The sequence below is a fragment of the Pinus tabuliformis genome, chromosome 4_2 (genome assembly GCF_031772625.1).
Source record: "Pinus tabuliformis cultivar Carrire ecotype Pingquan chromosome 4_2, CPIR1, whole genome shotgun sequence".
Taxonomy (NCBI): Eukaryota; Viridiplantae; Streptophyta; class Pinopsida; order Pinales; family Pinaceae; genus Pinus; species Pinus tabuliformis.
In genome coordinates, this window is record NC_142304.1 from 537,303,343 (window position 1) to 537,322,832 (window position 19,490).

The window sequence follows — 19,490 nt, forward strand, 5'->3', positions numbered from 1 at the left end:
AAAATTATGACTCCTATTGGTATATGAACCTAACAGTGGCTCCACTTGGGGATGGCATTTCCTTGTGAAATGTCAAGAACACCATCGACTAGTAGCTTGATCCATTGGGCCAATCCCACACATGTATATGCTCTGTTGTATAATCTTTGTGACTAAAACTTTTGAACTGAAAATACACCCTTTTCTGCAAACTAAAATCTGATCTAACATAAAATCGCTGCTGAAAACTGAATTTATTCAAACTGAAATCCTACCTACTTACTTTAATCAACTTTCTGGTTGTTGGTTAGGTAAAATGAAACAACCAATGCAACCATTCAAGCATTATATACATTGGTGGATTTTACTGCTTGGGCTTGTTTGTGATTAAAACTGAGATTTTAAAGCCAAATATAACATTATCAACCAATGAGAAGATAAGTAAATACTTTCTTTCCTTTGTAGACTATAAAAACTGTACAAAAGGATCTTCCAAAATATATACACTATTGTGCAACTTATTTAAGCAACTGCACACTTGTTATGGATGGCTTCCATGCCATGAAACTGAAATGTCACTTTTATCTTTGACACCCTGCAGACTTTCAGAGGAGCTTTGTGATGATACTTCTACCAATTGAAATGTTTATCTGGTGAAACCTTTATCATCTTGATTTTGACTCTCATAGTCTGTTAATGGAGAAAAATTCTGATTGCATTCATCATCCAACCTAGCAGCTATTGAACTATAAACAACTTGGAAGGATTGCTGCAACTTATTGCATATAGGTTTGAATGAAACTTCATAGCTTTCTACAAGCTGCTCATCCTTTTCTTTAGAGATGTTATACCATATTTCCTTTAAAAAATGAAATGATTCAAAACAAAGAGGCAAGGAAGCTTCACTTATTTCCAAATTTTCTGCACTTTCTTCTTCACTTCCATAGCTAACATGGATAAGATGATCACTGTTTTCAAGCTAGTGAAACTGGATTTCCTTATTCCCCAAAATAGCTTCTGATTGCTCTGTAAAGTTAGTTTGGATTTGAAGAACATGATTATCATCATACTGATCATATTTGGTCCAATCATCAAAAGAAGTAATGTCATCAAACATACATATTAGATCAGGAGATTGCTCCTCCACATATTGTTCTATGAGTCTATCTTCTGATCTATGGTAGTTGGAATTAGTAGTAATTTGTTTATGATTCTCAACCTCTTCCTTTTGTGAAATAAATGTGTCATGGTGATTTTGAGCAAAAAAATCATCTTTCATGGTGATCTTCTGCATCCTTTCCTTTATTTTCTTCATCAAAATGTCGAGTTTTTCCTCTGCAGTGTTGTTTTCCTCTGCTTCTGCTTTCAGCTTTTCTCTTCTAATTTGCAGATTAACCTCTACATCTACTGCAATGTTCTGCATCTGTGCCAGTGTTGAGGGGTTTCTTTCTCTTAGTTGAAATTCTATCTCTAGATCAAATGCTCTTGGATAATGCAAAAGAGCTGAATCAGGGGGAGGTCTTATATTTGATGGCATTGAATAATAGGCTTGATTAAATCTGTCTGAAAATTGTTGTATTGTTTCATCTCGCTGTCTTTTTAACTGATTATATTCTTCTATGATCACAAGAAGATTGACTTTGATTATCCATCTATCAAGGAAAATTTTGACAAACTGTTAGAAATTTGTGGTGCTTGCAATAGGTAAATTCTTGAACCAACTCTTTACTCTACTTTGCAAAGAAAGAGCAAAAAGCATGATAATAACATCATCTTCATCAATTTCAAATAAGTCTAGATAATTCTCAAAACCTTGACTATGTTTTTGAGTAGCGATATCATTCTCTCCATCGAACCTAGGGAGATACTTGTAATAATCGTTAGGGAAAGCATGGAGTGTAGGAGGTAAGATGAGTGGCTTATATCTATGAGGAACTTTATAAGGTATAGGAATATGTACAGGAATTGTATGATTAGTCTTGATTGTTTGATGCTCTTCAATTAGAAAATGATCTTCATAAGAGTTAGAAGACTGTTGTTCAAATGTGTAAGGAGACTTTATATCTACAATTTTCAAAGGGAAATAATAAAAAATTAATCTAAATCTTCTCTAAAATACAATATACATTGAAAAATTTTATCAATGAGAAAGAACATAATGTCTTGGATAACAATCCAAGTTAAAAGCCTAATCTTTTCATACAGTTCTTTCAGGTTCATTCCTCTAATGGAGTCTTGATTGTGGAATTGATTTGGAGTCTCCAGGTGGATGATTTTAACCTTTATGTGTATGATCACTATGCACCATCATAGATCAGATCTAAACCTGTAAAACATTTCTGAAGAAAATGTTAGTCTTCCCCAGTATGGTCAACACTATGTTATCACCCAGTAATTTCCCAACGTTAAAGAAGGAGATCATCGTGGTAACCACTAACCACTTTTGGAGATCAAGACCTAGCCTTCCTGATGCTTAGAGAGGGCTCTCTCTATATGATTTAGCTTTGTTTGTTTGAATATTAGGCTAGTTATAAAAGTTCAAGGGGGGTTTTGATTTGTATTGAAGATTGGGTGGTGGAATCCTTGAAACAGATGGATAGAATGATGTCTCTAGACCATTGGGCATATGGAGTCAAAAGAAGGGCAGCAGAACTAGATCAACTCACTAAAGGGAATGTTCAAAGGGAAAGATAGCATAGTAGAATGCAGGTCTTTAGACAAGGGGGATGGAAAAGGTTTTAACCAGGGTGAGAGAGCAATTAAAAATTCTCAGATCGGGATTGAAATGAAGAATAGGGGGGTAATCGGAAACAAAGGGAAATTAAGAATCCTTTGCTATAGATTAAAAGAAACAACCTAAACTAAGGAGCAATTAAGAATTCCTTAACTTATATTATCTATAGAAAACATAGATTTGCCTAATTGTTATAACAGAGTGTAATTAAACAAATTCTGATACAATATTCCAATTATGGCATTCAGATTCAGATCAACAATATGAAAACTTTTAGAGATAACAACAACGTGATAAAATACTTGTCTACACTACGCTCTGCACATGAATCCTTTGAAATATCTTGTCTTTATTCATCAATCCAACTTGTTGGCTTAGTCAATGCTCCAATAGCTTTAAAGTCTTTCGATCAAGAAATCTATAGAAATGTCTAAGAATCCACACTATATACTTCAAATTGTGAAGTATTTATACTAAGGTGTTATTACAAATATCTCAAACTAACTTGAGATTTACTCTAGGAAATAGAAATATCTTCTTGCAGGAAGATAGAGGCAGCTAATGAATTTCTTTCATGCTATCCCTTTTATTATGGTGTTGCTAGCGATTATGGTTTGCTTTTAGCTCTTTACGCTCTTTGTTGTTGAATTCATCATGTTGGAGGCTTCATTTACTTCTGTCTTTCATCTGATACTCTCTGTCACTAATACTCTTTCACTCTGATGACCTGTCTTTATCCTTCACTGTGTCTTTCCTTTTACTGTTACAATTAACCTTTTACTGTGTGTTTCAACAATAAATTCTTATGTTTTTTATGTGTATCAGCAATCGGAAGTGGATATCGATCAAGTCTCAGTGTGTTTTGTTTTTTTGTCTTCTCATTGCATCTCTGGTCTGGTTGCTCTCTTTTGAATGTCACTGCTCTGTATAATTGTCCTCTTCTCGACTCTGTGTGTATTAGTCTTCATCTTCTGTGCATGTATAATAGTTTTCTTCTTCTAAATTTATGCTCTTAACAGGTTTCTGGTCTGAGTCTTGGAGTAAATAGGTTTTGTAACTAGTATCAGAACTCTTTATCCAAGCTATGATCTTAGTCTGATAACTTGAAAAATTCAATAATATTTAAGAAAACACCGATCTGCATGAAGGGCGCTTGATGGCTCTCTGGCACAGGGATGTTTGGGAAAGGTCTTGGGGTAGTGCTTTAGACATAAATGGAGGTGAAATCGCATTGCAGAGGCTTAGGGTGGCGATGAAGGGTTTCATATATTTACACAGTAAAACGGGTGAAAGGCGAGAAAACAAAGGTTCTCGGAATTGAAAACTTTAATAGGAAAACTTTTGAAAATGGCGTGAAGTTTCATATTTCGGAGGATAAGTGGTTTATCGGAACGACGGGGAGGCGGTATTGAGGGTTGTCACACCACTTTAAAGGCGTGGGTGGTTTTGAGGAGGGGTCACTCGATGTGCTTTAGGGCGTGACACATAGCCATCGGGGGTCAGGGGAAAACCGCCTTATCGGGCAGGTAAAGGCAGTCCAACAGGCGTGGCTGATATGGCTTTGGGTAGTTGGCTGCAGGATTGCGATCTGACAGTGGTCAGGCAGAGAAACTGCGCAGATGAAATGAACGTGGATTAAAGGGGGGCCCAGGGTTTTAATCGCGATGGTATGGGATTAGTTTAGGGATTAATCGCAAGTTTAAAGCGATCGGGCCGGGCTTAATGAGGGATTAGGGAGTTGGGTGAGGCTGATGTGGGATTAAATTAAGTTTTACCAGGGTTAGGTAAACTAAGTAGAGTTGTATCAGGATAAGGGGTAGTTTATATAGTTTTTATTCAAAACTAAGGGGTCGGGGTATTTTAATAGGGATTTAACTTATTTACAGCAAAAAGGTTATATAGGGGTTATATAATAAAATTAGTTAATTAATATGAAAAGAGAGGAGTGAGGTTTTTTCCTAAGTCAAAAGGGAAAAAGGCATGCGATTGCGCATTTAGATTTAAACTTAGGATTAAAGGCCTTTTGTGGGTTTTTTGTGCGAAAGGGATTTACATTGGGGGGGTATTGTTTTTCCTAGGTAAAAGGTGTTTAACCTTAAGAAAAGGGGTTTTCTTAAGGTAATGAGGGAAAATGGCTTGTATGAAGGGGAAATGTGTTTATGAAGCGGATTTTAGTATTTGCATCCATAAGTGATTAAGCCGAGTGTCTGGTCCCTCTAAAAGTCATAGAAATGCTCTGAGCCTCTTTGACTTGTAGGTTTTAAAGTACTAGAACATATTTGTTGATAGGAAATTAGTAAGTAAAGGGGAAAAATGAATGAGGGGGAGTTAATCATATGAACTTGTAAACCTTTATCTTTGCCTTCATAGTTGACCACACATGTTGAAAGATGTATCTAAGCATGATGCATGTTCTTTGATACAAGTAACTTTGTAGTTCAACAACATTTCTTCTACTTACCCATTTCTTACCTCTAACATATTTTTTTCATTTCTTAGGGTGCATTTATACTAGAAAAATCTTATTCATCTATTTTTCTTTTGAAAAATAATCTATTTATTTCTAACCTTATATCATCCAAGGGCTCAGATTAAGCTTATGAGCTCCTTTTATTTTCTCTACCTAACTATGATCTGCCAAGATTAAACTGTTTGGTCAGATTTTATTCTCTAATCTATAAACATAAAATTCAAATCATGGAATAACCAAGATTAAACTGTTTGATTACCATGGATTGTGGCATGAATAACAAGTTGCACATAATCATTATTATGCATAAAAGTAAATAGTAGTGGCATTTGGACTTGCACACTCTCATGGTATTTTTGTTTTTTGGGGTTCATATATCTTCATCTTTTTTTACCTTCTCTTATTCTTTTTGTCCTTTGATTTTTCTTTTAGGACATACCCTCTTTACATTTTTTAATTTTTTATAATATGGAAAACATTTGTAGAAAGCAAAGGTATGTACAATATTACAAGGCTTAACCTTAGTCATTCAAAATTATGACTCCTATTGGTATAGGAACCTAACATTATCCATGTTGAGAACCCAATGATCTCTTCATTTACTAAATGTTCAAGTCATTTTGTTTGATGGTTAGAATTGAATAACTTTTGGATGTTTTGAGAACTAGGAATGATTTGTGAGATTATAGACACGGCTAAAGGTGGAATAACTGACTTAGGGTCTCTAAGAGGCTTATTGGCATTCAAGGACAAAAGCAACTCCTCAAACCACTGCAATAATAGTTGTCAAGTAGTGCATAGAAATAATGATTACACTATGGGGCCCCTTGTATGAACCATGATTCTTACTTGGAACTACTACGACCTAAGCCCTTGGTTCTTACCTTAAATGGACTCACTTGAGATACACTTATTGTATTAATTATTTCAATATATTGTTGATAGGTAGAGATATATTCCCCCTTGATAGGGACTTTGTTTTTATGACTTCCTACATGAGACATGATCCCTAAAGGAACAAACCTCATGATCTATGTCTCTAGATTGTGGCCTAAACCACATGACCCATCCTTTGTACATAAAATGTTAAACTCCTAGTTATCTCGATTAGATGTTTTGAATACTAGATATGCTCCTCAAGGTCATATAAATGACAGGAGGAAACAATAGCCTTAGCCCCTGTGTGATGGTTTTAGGAATTCGAGGATCAAATCCTTAAGCCACCACACACATCCTCTTAATATTCATCTGTTTAGCTCATATAAGTAGTAATTATGTTATTCGTCCCTTTACATGGACCCTAATCCTTACCTAGAACCATTAGAAGTTAATTCCTTTGTTCTTACTCCTAAATAGACTCATCATGTGTATAAAAGATGTCAAATTACTAGCTATATCCTAATTGGATGTTTTGAATACTAAGTATGGATTCTCATGGCAGTAGAAACAAGGAAAAGAATCCTCTTGAAATTGTCAAAGAAATTAGAGACAAATCAAGGTTAGACATGGTGAATCATAGGCAGACAATGAGCACTACTTTATTTTCCAATCACAATTGCTACAACAATTCTTCCTACTAATTCACGATAGTAAAAGCATAGACATTTAATAGAGGGGGTCTTATTTTCTACAATAAAGGTTAAAAAAACACCTCACAACCCTAATCAACTAAAGTGTAGGTGCTCATTAGGTATCATTTTAATTCCTAATTGGATATAACTATCAAGTGGAAAAGGAAACACAATTACTTTTCCCCTATTATAATTATATAGAATATAAAATTAGATAGGCAAGGCATGTAGAATCTTCTGGAAAATATGTTTTTAGGGTCCAGCGTTTTGTTGAATAAGTATATGTTCTTGAGACAACCCATGAGGATGTTAATTTTCCACAATGTAGCAACCAACAAGGGAATGAAGCGCTATAAGATCATATTAAGTCATCATATAGTCCTAGTGACGTGTTCCATACTACATATGTAACTTGGTTGCTTCATTGTCCCAAGTGCACAAATCAACTCCAAAACTTATCAAGGTGGATGAATATCTTGAAGATAAGTTATCTAAATAGCCTATTTCTTATTAGAGTATTAAAAAATAATTTTATTCAAAATGTGTTGGAAACAAATGTTAGCCTTTTTATGTTTGTTAAAATCTAGATGTTTTAATATTGTTTGAATTATAAATTGCATAGATATTCCATTGTTCAATTCACAACCATATATGGGATAAATATTTACTGAAATCCAAAAATCTATACTATGAAGTGTGAGCCGCTCAAAGCCCATGACAACGAACTTATGATTCAGTGTTTCTTATGATTCAAGCAGCAGTACCAGTCAACTACCCTGAAATTTAGGTTTGGGTATTTATTCTACCCCATTCAGTTTGCATACACATTTCCAACAATGTAAAAACAGGTGTTGTTCACATATGATGACGTGTAAGTAGCATTTGTTGTAGGGTACGTGGTCAGGTTCGACTGGGGCGAATGTAAACAACTGTGTTTAGAAACTAAACGAACTCTCTTCCAGAACAAACTAGTGTACTGTGACTATCGCAGAAAAGTCCAAGTCACCGCCGACAGGTCAGCAATTGTTCCACGCACTTTATGAATTATTAATAATATTATTTTCTACTCTTTTTCCCGGTTTTATTTAAATAATAACAGAACGCTTTTAAGTATGATTTATCATATTTTTATTTTATTAATTTTTTACAATTTAAAATAAGATATTGGTTTAAGTTTTATTTTAAATTTTAAATGATATGATTTTTTTTATAATAATTTTGTTTTATGTCAAATTTTTTGGTAAAAATCACAAAAGGGAATTTTTTTTATGTGATTTCTACAAAAAGACTTTTCTGACAAAAAAATTAACATCTATCCAAAGTTTAACATTATGAAATTAAATTTATTATTTTTAAATAAAATTTATTTCTATTTTTTTCAAATATGATTGGTTGAAATGACTCTCCTTTTAGTGTGTAATGATGACAAGAATTGACTTTTGTGTATTCTATTATTAATTACTATGTACTATATGGCTAATTACTATGTACAATAAATATAAATGATTTGAAAAATAACATTATATAATAATTACCATGTACCATAAACACAAATGGGTTGTAATTAAATTAAAAAATTCCATTCTCTCATTGGTTAAAGTATTGAGTAGACAATTTTTATGGGTTTTATTTTTTAATTTGGAAAAAAAAAAATTAAAAATATGTAAAAATAACATGTTTACAATTTATACAACTCTCATTATATCAATCTATACTTTAATGACATGAGATGTGTACTATAATATGAGCATTATATAAAAACTTGCCATCCTTTAATATTAAATAAATAATTATTAATTTGTTATCATTCTCTTCAATGTCAATAATATATATATATATATACTTTTTTTTCAAAAGTTGGAAAAACTTATCAAACTCAGTTTGTCAAACCAACAGTGAGGACAGCCATCTCTGGCTGCTATCCGCAAAAGTCAGTTGACACATCACTGTTATCAAGGAAAACCACGCCACCTGAAATAACCCGCTGGTGGTCCGTAAGGGAGCAGGCTTTCACTCCTGCCAGATGCCTCTGGGTCTTGGGCCGTTAACCTGTTTCCTTACGTCCGAGGAAGACGAGCTCTTAGCCAAGCAGAAGCAGTTTTAGGGCATACTCCAGGCCCTATATATATATATAACTTTTATCTACCAAAAAATGTTTAATTATATTAAAAAAATTAATTAAAAAAAGTTAAATAAATATTCATATAACTCATTTTACAATTTTATTATTGATATGGATCACAGAAGCCTAAATTCAACAATTTTATTTTTATTTGAATTACCTACAACACATCATGACATTAAAATATTTTATTAGATTAAATGGCAAGAATGTAAGCTATGCAGCCATAAATTATTTTTCTATAAAACTATGGTTAAAACCATCCTTATTAAAATTATTAATTATATTAATATATATTAAATTTACATCGTTATTTGAGTTGTTTTGAGATTCTAGATGGTCTAAATCATGATGGATGCAGGTGTTTGACCAATTAAAATAATGGTTTCAACTTTGGAATACATGACCACCTCCCATATCGAATAACCACAAGATTAGCTTAAGTGATGTCTTAATTACAATTTGTATCAGGTAACATGGATTTACATGTGCAAGGGTCTTTGGAAAAAGAAGCCGGAGTCAAAGTCAAGAAGGCGCGCCTAAAAATTTCGAATAGAAAAATACAAAGCAAAAATTGGCAGTTATAATAAAATACTGTTGCGATGAGCACGGATCTTCTAGAACTTCTAGAACCTAGACACAAAAAGGCAAGTTCTAATCAACAAACTGCCACGCAACTTTTCAAAAGGCGTACTTGTCAATAAGAGGGCAGTTACGCCAACCAAGCATTTCGATTATGGCCACACTCCATGTGACCGTAACTGTGTTGCGAATATTGTTCCTAAAAATGAGGGAGCCCCGCCTCAGAGGCTCCGAATGTGACCCCACGGAAAGAAGACACGTGAAAGCCGGATGCTTTTCGGATTCGCTTGGAGTCGGTCGCAAGGCATTTCTTTCCGTTGGAATTGTGTTTACGTTGGGATATTTTTGTTTATTAAATTTATGTATATAAGAGAAAAGTACATTTTAAATAGTAAAAATAATTATTTAATTAAAAATTGTTTTTCCGTATTCCAATAAAAAATTTCAAAATTTAAATTAAACAAAAAAATTTATTATTACATGAGAGATCATATTTAACAAATAAATTTGTTGTCAAAAGTATGAAATAGGAAAAGTTTTATTTTAGTAGAAATCACACAAGAGAAAATTTTCGCTGACCCCTTTTGAACCAACAAGTGTGATTCATCATCATGATCAGATGAAGAGGCAGAGCATGACAAAGGGTGAAATAGAGAGCAATGTAAACACCATAATTTCAAATAAGTAACGGCTAGTTTTTAAAAGGCTTAAATAGAGAGCAATATAAACACCATAATTCCAAATAACGGCTAATTTTTTAAAAATAATATTTATACTTGTAAATCTAACCATTCTCAATAAATTAAAAATAGGTGAAGCATTCTTAAAAAATTCGATTTATATTTAATAAAAAAATGAAATAATTATATCAATGATATATGATGCAAAAGCTTTTTAATAAATAAAAAATTAAATTTAAAAATATTTCAAACTAAATATATTATATTATAATTAAATTTCAGTATTTAAATTTAATTAACAAAATGTATTATAAAATGTTGTTTAAATTATTAAATTTAAAATTTAAATTTTCATCAATTAAAAATTGTTTTTTTATAAAATAAAATTTAAAACAAAAAAATACAACAACTTATTAAAAAAATATAAATTAAAAGTACAATTAAAACACATACATTAAAATATGGTGAAAAATCAATATCACACATTGAAAAAGTGTATTTATAAAAGTCAAATTAAAATGGAAAATAGAAATTTTAACATGCTAATATAAAATATAAATGATGTTGAAATGATGTTGAAGTGAAATGGAAACAAAATCATATATATGGATCTAAAACCAATACTAAACATTGAAAAACTATTGTTGAATTGAGGCTTCTATGATCTATATCAAATTTACGAAGATTTTTCGGCGTAAATCAAATGAAATATCATGTTCCTAACGATGAACCACACTGGTTGGTTCGAACCGCATCGGCAAATGAAATATCATGTTATTTACGCCGAAAAATCTTCTTAAAATTGAAAAACTATATTTAAAAAAACCAAATAAAATAAATATAACAATATTTTCACTAAAATATACATATATTTTTAAAAATTAAAAAAATGGTAATAAAACAATTTATATATTTTAATAATTTTTTATTTTTATAATATCTCTATATTATAAATTAAGAAAATATGATGCTGGTTGGGGGTTTTATCGTGGGAGGAGCGATGGAGGCTGTTCATGGACTTAGGGTTTCAGAAGGTCAGATCAGCGCCGCCGCAGGCCCTAAAGACTTGCTCTGCTGTGGATCGGACAGAATCCTGACGGCAGGACCCTCAGTTTTCGATGTTTCCCTCTGGCCCTGGGCTGAATCTTCTGATGGAAAGGATTTACATGATTCAAACCACAGCGAACAGAGCCCGGAGCGTTTCTCCTCCTTCTGGACGCAGGTTCGTCTCGATGCGCTTTCCTGGCAGATCTGCCTACGGCTATGGAAAACCAAGGCGTATGACGGGTCCCAGACCCCATTTTGGCCTGCCGTGGAGCCGATCTGCCGATCTAGGGCCGATTTTAAATGGCATGGTCGAAGACAAAGTATGGGGTGGGAGTATGGACCCGGTTCCTTGGTATTTTGGGGTTTCTCTGCTTTCTATAACGCAGATCTGGGCTTTTACCATCTCGACGCATCGCTCTAACAGAGGGTTTGTAGAATACGACATGCAAATGAGAGATAGCCTCAACGGGAATCCCGATCTGGGAAACGGCTCAACAGATTGGGTCGAATACTGTAGAACAGGAGCGGATCTATCAAATCCGATCAGATCCAGGCAGAAGCAAAATGGAAGTTCGCCAGATCCAGAACACAAATCCGAAAAACGGGACTTGATCAAGGCAGACACAGCGGATCTGAAGCAAATCTTTATCAGATCAACAGAAGGCAGACACGTTTGTGTGCAGATCTGGGACCGGATGAGTGTCTTGGAGCTAAAAAAAGAGATCCAGGACAAACTGGGAATTCCAGTTGCATTACAAATTCTAATATTTTCTGGGCACTGCTTGCAGGATCAACATACACTCCAGCATTACAGGGTTGCAAAGGACTCAACTATTTTCCTCAATCACAGATTGCGAGGTGGATCTAAGGGAACTACCTCAAAACCTACAGGTACCTATCGCGATGCAGCCAAAGGGAAAGAATCTCCAAAGGGGAAAGAATCTACAGCTGTTAATGCACCTCCAGGGCAGTATATCATGGATCAAGCGCCAGAGAATCCCTCCATCTCGCTGGATTTACCAGAGGTAAAGCATATATTCTCAGATCTACAAAAAAACGCTGTTATTTGTAGATTTAACGGCTTCTGGCCTAGAACCGATGCTTTGCACCAATGGATTCACACGGTCTGGACAAAAAACTGCCAAATCCACCTATGCTCAAAGGGTTTCTTCATAGTAACTTTCCTCGTAGAAGAAGAAAAGGAAAAAATCCTCAATGAAGGGCCATGGTTCTGGGGCAGTGCGGGACTGTTTATTACCCCATGGTTCCCGGAGTTTGATGCCAATACCATGGTGGTATCAAGGATGCCAGTATGGGTAAGGCTGCATAATCTTCCGATACATTTTTGGCATTATAAGGCCTTATTAGCTATAGGGAATACCCTTGGAAGAATGTTAAAGATTGATCCAGAGAGACACATAAAATGAATCTTTACTTTTGCTAGGATATGTGTCGAGGTAGATCTTAGCCAAGGACTACCTGAAAGCATCATTCTGAACTTCAACAATTCACAGTGGAAACAACCTTTGGACTATGAGAATACAGCATTCAGATGCAGGGGATGTCAACAAACAGGTCATCTGTTCAATGCATGCAAAAGCCACAACAAGAGCAAGCCACAACAAAGGAAGCCAAAAGGATGGCAGAACATAGATGATGTCGTAAAGAAGAGAGCAGCGGAAAAGAAAGCCTCTTCGATAACAGAAGACGAAGAAACAGAAGCAGAAGAGGATGATATCACCATAGAGGAAGTTGAAACAGGGAACCAGAAGGAAAACATATCAGACAACAAGGCTCCACAGTTTCATCCAAATCAGGCAGAGATCCACCAAAATCAGGCAGAGCTGACAAGCGGGGATCAAAGCATGGGAGGCATCAAACGGCATCATCACTCAGATACTTCAGACTCAGACAAAGAAACAGGCCCTCAGAATACAGAAACACAGTTAGTCATTGCTTCGATCGAGCCCACACAAGGAGAGTGGCGCAAGGTCGAAAAGAAAAAGGGGAGAAAAACTTGAAGTACGGAATTCAGTTTTTTACCTCTTTTTCTGTCTCTCTTCTTTTCTCTGTTCTTATTCTTTGTGCACGTTAGTCTTCTAACGTTGCGTGGGGTGCGAAAGCACTCGAGCCCAGGTGGCATCTTACGGAATGCTTCATTGCATCTGCTAGTGTAACTTTTCATTAATTTATTAATAAAAGGTTACCGTTTTTTTCCTTGGAAAAAAAATAAATTAAGAAAATATTTAAATTAACAATATATTATTCTATATTATTAAATTTTTTTAATATAAATATATTAGTTGGTTTAGCATGTAATTAATAATAAGTTTTTGGCTTTTTCTATAAATTAAAAATTAAATTACAATCAAAACAATTTTTACAATTTCATATTATTACCAATTAAATTTCCCTAAAACTTTATATTATTATAATTATTATTATTAATAAAATATATATTTTTTTGGAATTATAATAATGATTTATGCTCTACCATGGGTATGATTGTTAACACTGGAAAAACAAAATTTATGATTATCAAATCCAAGAAGGACACTTAAGCTAAATTTATGTATGACAATAGTAACTTGGAGGAAGTGTCTTCCTACAGGTACCTAGGAATTGATATACATCACAAGCTTAACTGGAACTATAGGGGCATGGAAAACTTATTTTGGTCTTGAAAATAATTGTAAAATGGCAAACCTTGTAATGTGGGATAGAAAGAAGTTCCTCTTTGAAACTTTAGTCACTCCGGTTATCTTATATGGATGTGAGGTTTGGGGTCGCAGTATCTCTAGAGAATCTTGGAGAAAGATTGAGCAAATCCACAAACATTTTATAACGTATAACCTCAAAGTTAAAAGCAACACACCCTATCATATTCTCCTTATAGAAGTGGGTCTTTCACCTATGACAGCCTAGCTATGACTAGGCTAGCTTTAAATTTCAGCCAAAACCACCTAAGGCTCAAAAGAGTTGGTATAAAGACATTAGGGCACCATTGGGAGATCGACAAGAATGTTGCATTGCAAAACATTAATAGCATTAAAAATATTGTTACTTCTAAGTTCAAAGAAAAATGTGGTGTGAGAAAGATTTAGCAGCTAAAAGAAAATTAAGGTATTATAAAGAAGTCATTAACCCCACCTTAGAAGATCAAAAGTATCTCTCTATTTTAACTAGCTCAAAGAAGAAAATTAATATAGTCAAGATTAGAACGAACTCTCATGAGCTCCATAGTGAAACAGGGAGTTGGGCAGTTCCTAAAACACCATGGATGGAAAAGTTCTGCCATCTCTGTGAGAATACAAACATAGAGGATGAAAATCACTTCCTCTTAGAGTGCCCCATGTACAACCACATTAGATCTCAATTTCAAAATCTTTGTTGCAATATTGACCTTCCTAGCCTTTTACGTTGTCAAAATTACACTGAGCTCGCGAGGCTTCTCTCCAAACTTTTTGAGTATAGGAATAAAATCCTAAATCAAACTAAATAATTCGTTTCTTTAGGTCCGATAGACCAAAATTTGATCTCAGTGGACATTAACCATCATCATCAAAACATGGAGTTACACTTATCTGATAAAATTTATTTTAAAATTTTAATAAATTTTTAAATCTGCTTTGTTTCTATCTAAAATTTTAAAATACTTTTTAAATGACCCAATTATCAATATCGAATTTTTAAAATAATATGAAAGACCTAGTAGTCAATGCCGTTTTAAAGCATTTTTTGGTCATCCCACATGGCTGAAAAGTTTAATAAAATATATTAAACTTTGCATCATAATAAAATCTATTAAAGTTTAATAAAATTTTACGTGTAATATCATAATAAAATAGCGTTCTTTACGGAGGTTAAATTTCTTTTAAATAATTTAATTTTAGATTTTTTTAAAATGATTTAATTTTGGAAGTGGAAGTGTTTCAATAGGAATGGTGGAAATGAATTAGTATCATCGGAAATCTCTTAACAAACAAAATCTTGAAGGTTAATAACTGTAACTAGCATTTCTAATAATTTCTGCCAATTTTTTTTCAAAATTCCGCTAAAATTTACTAAAATTTCCATTATTTCTGGCTGAAATTGTGGCCTACTTGGACTACGGCGAATATCAACTCCACAAGAGAATACCGTGGAAGCAGGAGTCAAAAATTGCGACGATCCTATGTCCTTTGACTTGGAATTAAAATTCTGCCTACGTCGGTGGCTGGCCGAGATTTGGTCGGGCGCCCTGCGGAAATAGGTATGATAGGCCCTCATATGACTGCGATTCGTGTGGCGTCACGGTTATTGATTTCTCTCACCCGTTTATAATTCCAGCAGCCTGCTATTCACTCGCATCAGATTCCGTTTCTTCAATGCTACAACGCGGGCCTTCGTATTCGAGGAAGTATAGAGACTGGAAGAAAGGATTCTTTTGGAATTCTGTCTTTGTATTCAGACTGTTGTAAAAATATGACACTTCTGCACTGAATTGCAAAGCAGGTACCAATGCCCTATTGAATTTTTCAAAAGTTAGAAAGGGATCTTAGTTAAAGATGGGTACCGGATGGAGAAGGGTTCGAAAGGCATTGGGCCTTACAGTCTGTACCTCTTTCCCTCCCGAACTCGATGATTTGGATTCGGGAGGTCCAAGTTTCGAAAGCCCTCACGGGCAGGCTGTTTCAAGCGCCGGAGCGAACTGTCAGCGTGTCACCTGCCGGATTTCAGATGCCCAAATTCCGCGGTTGCCAGATAACGAAACCGTTGTGTCGCCTGAAATAGTGTCGAAGAACTCGATTTCCTCGTCGCCGCCACAGAATTTGTCAGACAACGGGATTCGAAGGCCGAAAGTAAGTTTTCGAAAATAAAGTATTTTGTAGAGTAGTAATTGGATTCGATCTTCGGTCTCACAATGCTAGAAAGAGGCGAAAGAATTTTTTTTTTGAAATGTTCCTTTGTAGAGTAGTAATTGGATTCGATCATCGGTCTCACAATACTAGAAAGAGGCGAAAGAAATTAAGTTCCTTTGTAGAGTAGTGATTGGATTCGATCTTCGGTCTCACAATGCTAGAAAGAGGCGAAAGAAATTTTTATGAAAAGTTCCGTCTCACAGTTTTCCGATTCCATTTTCGGTTCTGTGATGCTTGAATTCTGTTAAAGAATCGTGAAAATAACCCTGATTTCGGTTTTTTGGATGCTTGGATGCCGTTTAAAACTTTAAATGGTGGAAGAACAATAAAAATGTTGTGTCCTTAGTCATTGTATTCGATCTTTTGTCTTGTAATCAAGGTCATTGTATTCGATCTTTTGCCCTGTAATGCTTGAATGTGGATATAAACTTTAACTCGTAACACAAAATTGTGTGAACTTTGTGTGGTTTGGATTAAAGGCAGATCTTTTGTGTGCGGGCATTAAAGAATGGCCATGAATGACGATAATTTATCTTGTCGATGTTCTGATCTTGTAGGACTGTTGTGCAATATGCTTGGAGACGATCAATTCCGGGGACGGGCATGCGATCTTTACAGCAGAATGTTCTCATTCTTTTCATTTTCCCTGCGTCGTCTCCAATGTCGGTCACGGCAACTTGATCTGTCCAGTTTGCCGAGCAAAATGGAAGGAAGTACCGTGGCAGGTTCCCGAAAAGGAAGCTGAGAATAATCTTATTGGGAGCGCTGTGACTACGCCGATGGTTATAAATGGAAACCTACAGAATCGTAGGCAGTACAGTTTTGATAGAGACGAGGAGTTCGCTTTGAGATCTGCAGAAGAAGAACAGAGAAGATTGGATCCAGTGCTCAGAATGCTAGACGATTCGATCGCAATCTATAGAAATCGTCGTGAAAGCTTTACCCTAGAACCGGCCGTGTACGACGACGACGAGCCTCTGAATTCGATTTCGAACATGCGAGAGATTGAAAGGCAAACAAGCTTACAACCCGATGATGACCAAGAGTTCGAATTCAAGGGTTTCGTCGTCGATCCTGAAAGAACAAGCGATCGAGCTGCCGCAAATGTACGGAAATTGAGAATAGCATTGCATCCCGAGGTCGAAGCCGTTGCGGCCACTGAAGCTTCGGAGAATTTTACAGTGCTGGTGCATGTTAAGGCTCCACCGGCCAGCGAAGCTTCCAAGAAACAGAATTACGAAAACTGCGAGAGAAATACGGTTATAGATCCAGGTTGCCGTGCGCCGATAGATCTTGTTACGGTGCTCGATGTTAGCGGAAGCATGACGGGAATGAAGCTGTCGCTCTTGAAACGGGCCATGGCTTTTGTGATATCAAATCTCAGCCCAGCGGATCGGTTATCCATCGTCGTATTCTCTACGACGGCCAAGCGAGTTTTTCCCTTGAAGAGCATGGCTCCGGACGGCCAGCACGAAGCGAGACTCGTCGTCGATCAACTGGTCTGCGCGGGAAGCACGAATATCGCCGAGGGTTTGAGAATAGGCACGAAGGTGCTCGAAGATCGTCGCCAACGGAACCCCGTGGCGAGCATCATGCTGCTCTCGGATGGCCACGACACCTACAGCGTCAGTTCTCGCGGTTCGGTTTTGTTTCCCATCCATGAACAGAGGCGGAGCGCCAACGTTCAAGTCCCCGTCCATGCCTTTGGCTTCGGAGTTGAGCACGATGCAGCCACGATGCACAGCATTTCTGAAGAGACAGGGGGCACGTTTTCGTTCATTCAGACCGTAGGCCTCGTTCAAGACGCCTTCGCTCAGTGCATCGGCGGCCTGCTGAGCGTCGTTGTAAAGGACATGAGTGTAACAGTTTCGGCTTGCGCAGGAACGAAGCTGAAAAGTTTCCATGCCGGAAGCTACGAAACCTGCGTTGTTGAGGACGGAAGTCAAGGGACAGTAATCTGTGTGATCTCTACGCGGAAGAAGAAAGAGATATACTTGTGGAACTGAAGTTGCCAGCCGTAAGTTCTGCATCAAACGCTATGAATTTAATCTCCATCCGTTGCTTCTACAAAGATCCCGTCAGCCAGCGAAATTTCAAATCAAGAGAACATTCTCTTTCAATTTTGCGTCCGAAGAGCAGGGACGGAACTCCGGTTGCTCCAAATTTGGAAGTGGAGAAGCAAAGGACTCGTCTCAGAGCGGCTCAAGCCATAGCTGAGGCGAAAACGCTTGCCGATCAAGGTGAAATGGCCGATGCACAGAGGATTCTCCAGAGCGCCAAAATTGAATTGCAACAAATTCGAACCCGCTACCGCCCGTTTTCCCTTGCACTGGAAGCAGAAATTACAGAGATTCAAGCGAGGATGACGAGTACGCGAACCTACGAGCGGTCCGGGCGGGCGTTTGTGCTTTCGGCTCAGAGCTCCCATTTTCGACAGAGAGCCACGACACGCGGTCAAAGCTTTCAGAATTACAGCAGGGAATACCAGACGCCATCCATGACGGACATGGTTCTGCGTTCCCAATCCCTCTTGGCAACGGCATCAGCGAATCCTACTTCCCATTCTACTGTGAGTTCGAGTTCGGGTTCGGTATGTGCTCGGTGAACGCATGAGAAACTCACCGAATTTGACACGTTGAGAAACTCCTGTATTAGGGCTGGCGATATGACTCATGCCATTTGTAGGTATAAAGTTTAAATGAGCTTATAAAATTTACAAGTAAGATTTAAATTTTTTCAAGACCTAAAACGATAAGGTTGTAGAAATAATTCGATAGTAGAAATACTCCTCATCATAATGTTGAGAATTTGAAATTGTTGTTCATTTTTTATATATGTATATTTTTAAAGAGATTTAAGTTTGTGCTCTTAGCTGAGGAGTTGTGTTATGAATTGTTTCCTTTCAAAAAAAAATAACAATTTCGTTATTTTGAGTTAATCATATTCTTATGTGTATGAATTTGTTTTTTTATGTGTAACATTTTAACCACCATATATTTACACACTTACTTTTCACTCTTAACTCTCTTTATAAGATTTGAATTTTGAAATTCGATAATTTTTAACTCATGCAAAAATTAACTCATCTACATTACATATAATAAAACCAACCCCTATATTACTATATAGGGATAACAATAACCTATATAATATTACACAGAAAAGAATTAAGGGAAAAAAATATATTTTATTTTGTAAACTTCTTATTACTTTATCTTTAAATTATATTTTTCTAATGCCACAACAATAACTTTACCCTTACATTCAAGTTATGCTTTAAAAGCACAAAGCCCTCACATTGAAATAATGCTGCAGAATCACAAAGATTGAAATAAGAGAATCTATAGGTATTTCGCTTTGTATTTAGAGTGTTAAAAAAAAAAGGTGATATTTTGCTTTGAATT

General features: G+C 35.8%; 1 pseudogene across 1 annotated transcript; it reads left to right on the forward strand.

The window, feature by feature from the left end:
• The first annotated feature begins 15,482 nt into the window (after positions 1-15,482).
• Positions 15,483-18,863, forward strand: LOC149170416 (E3 ubiquitin-protein ligase WAV3-like; annotated as a pseudogene). The gene is made up of 2 exons (XR_016259484.1): positions 15,483-16,026; positions 16,644-18,863. The product of XR_016259484.1 is annotated as an E3 ubiquitin-protein ligase WAV3-like (transcript).
• The last annotated feature ends 627 nt before the right edge of the window (positions 18,864-19,490 follow it).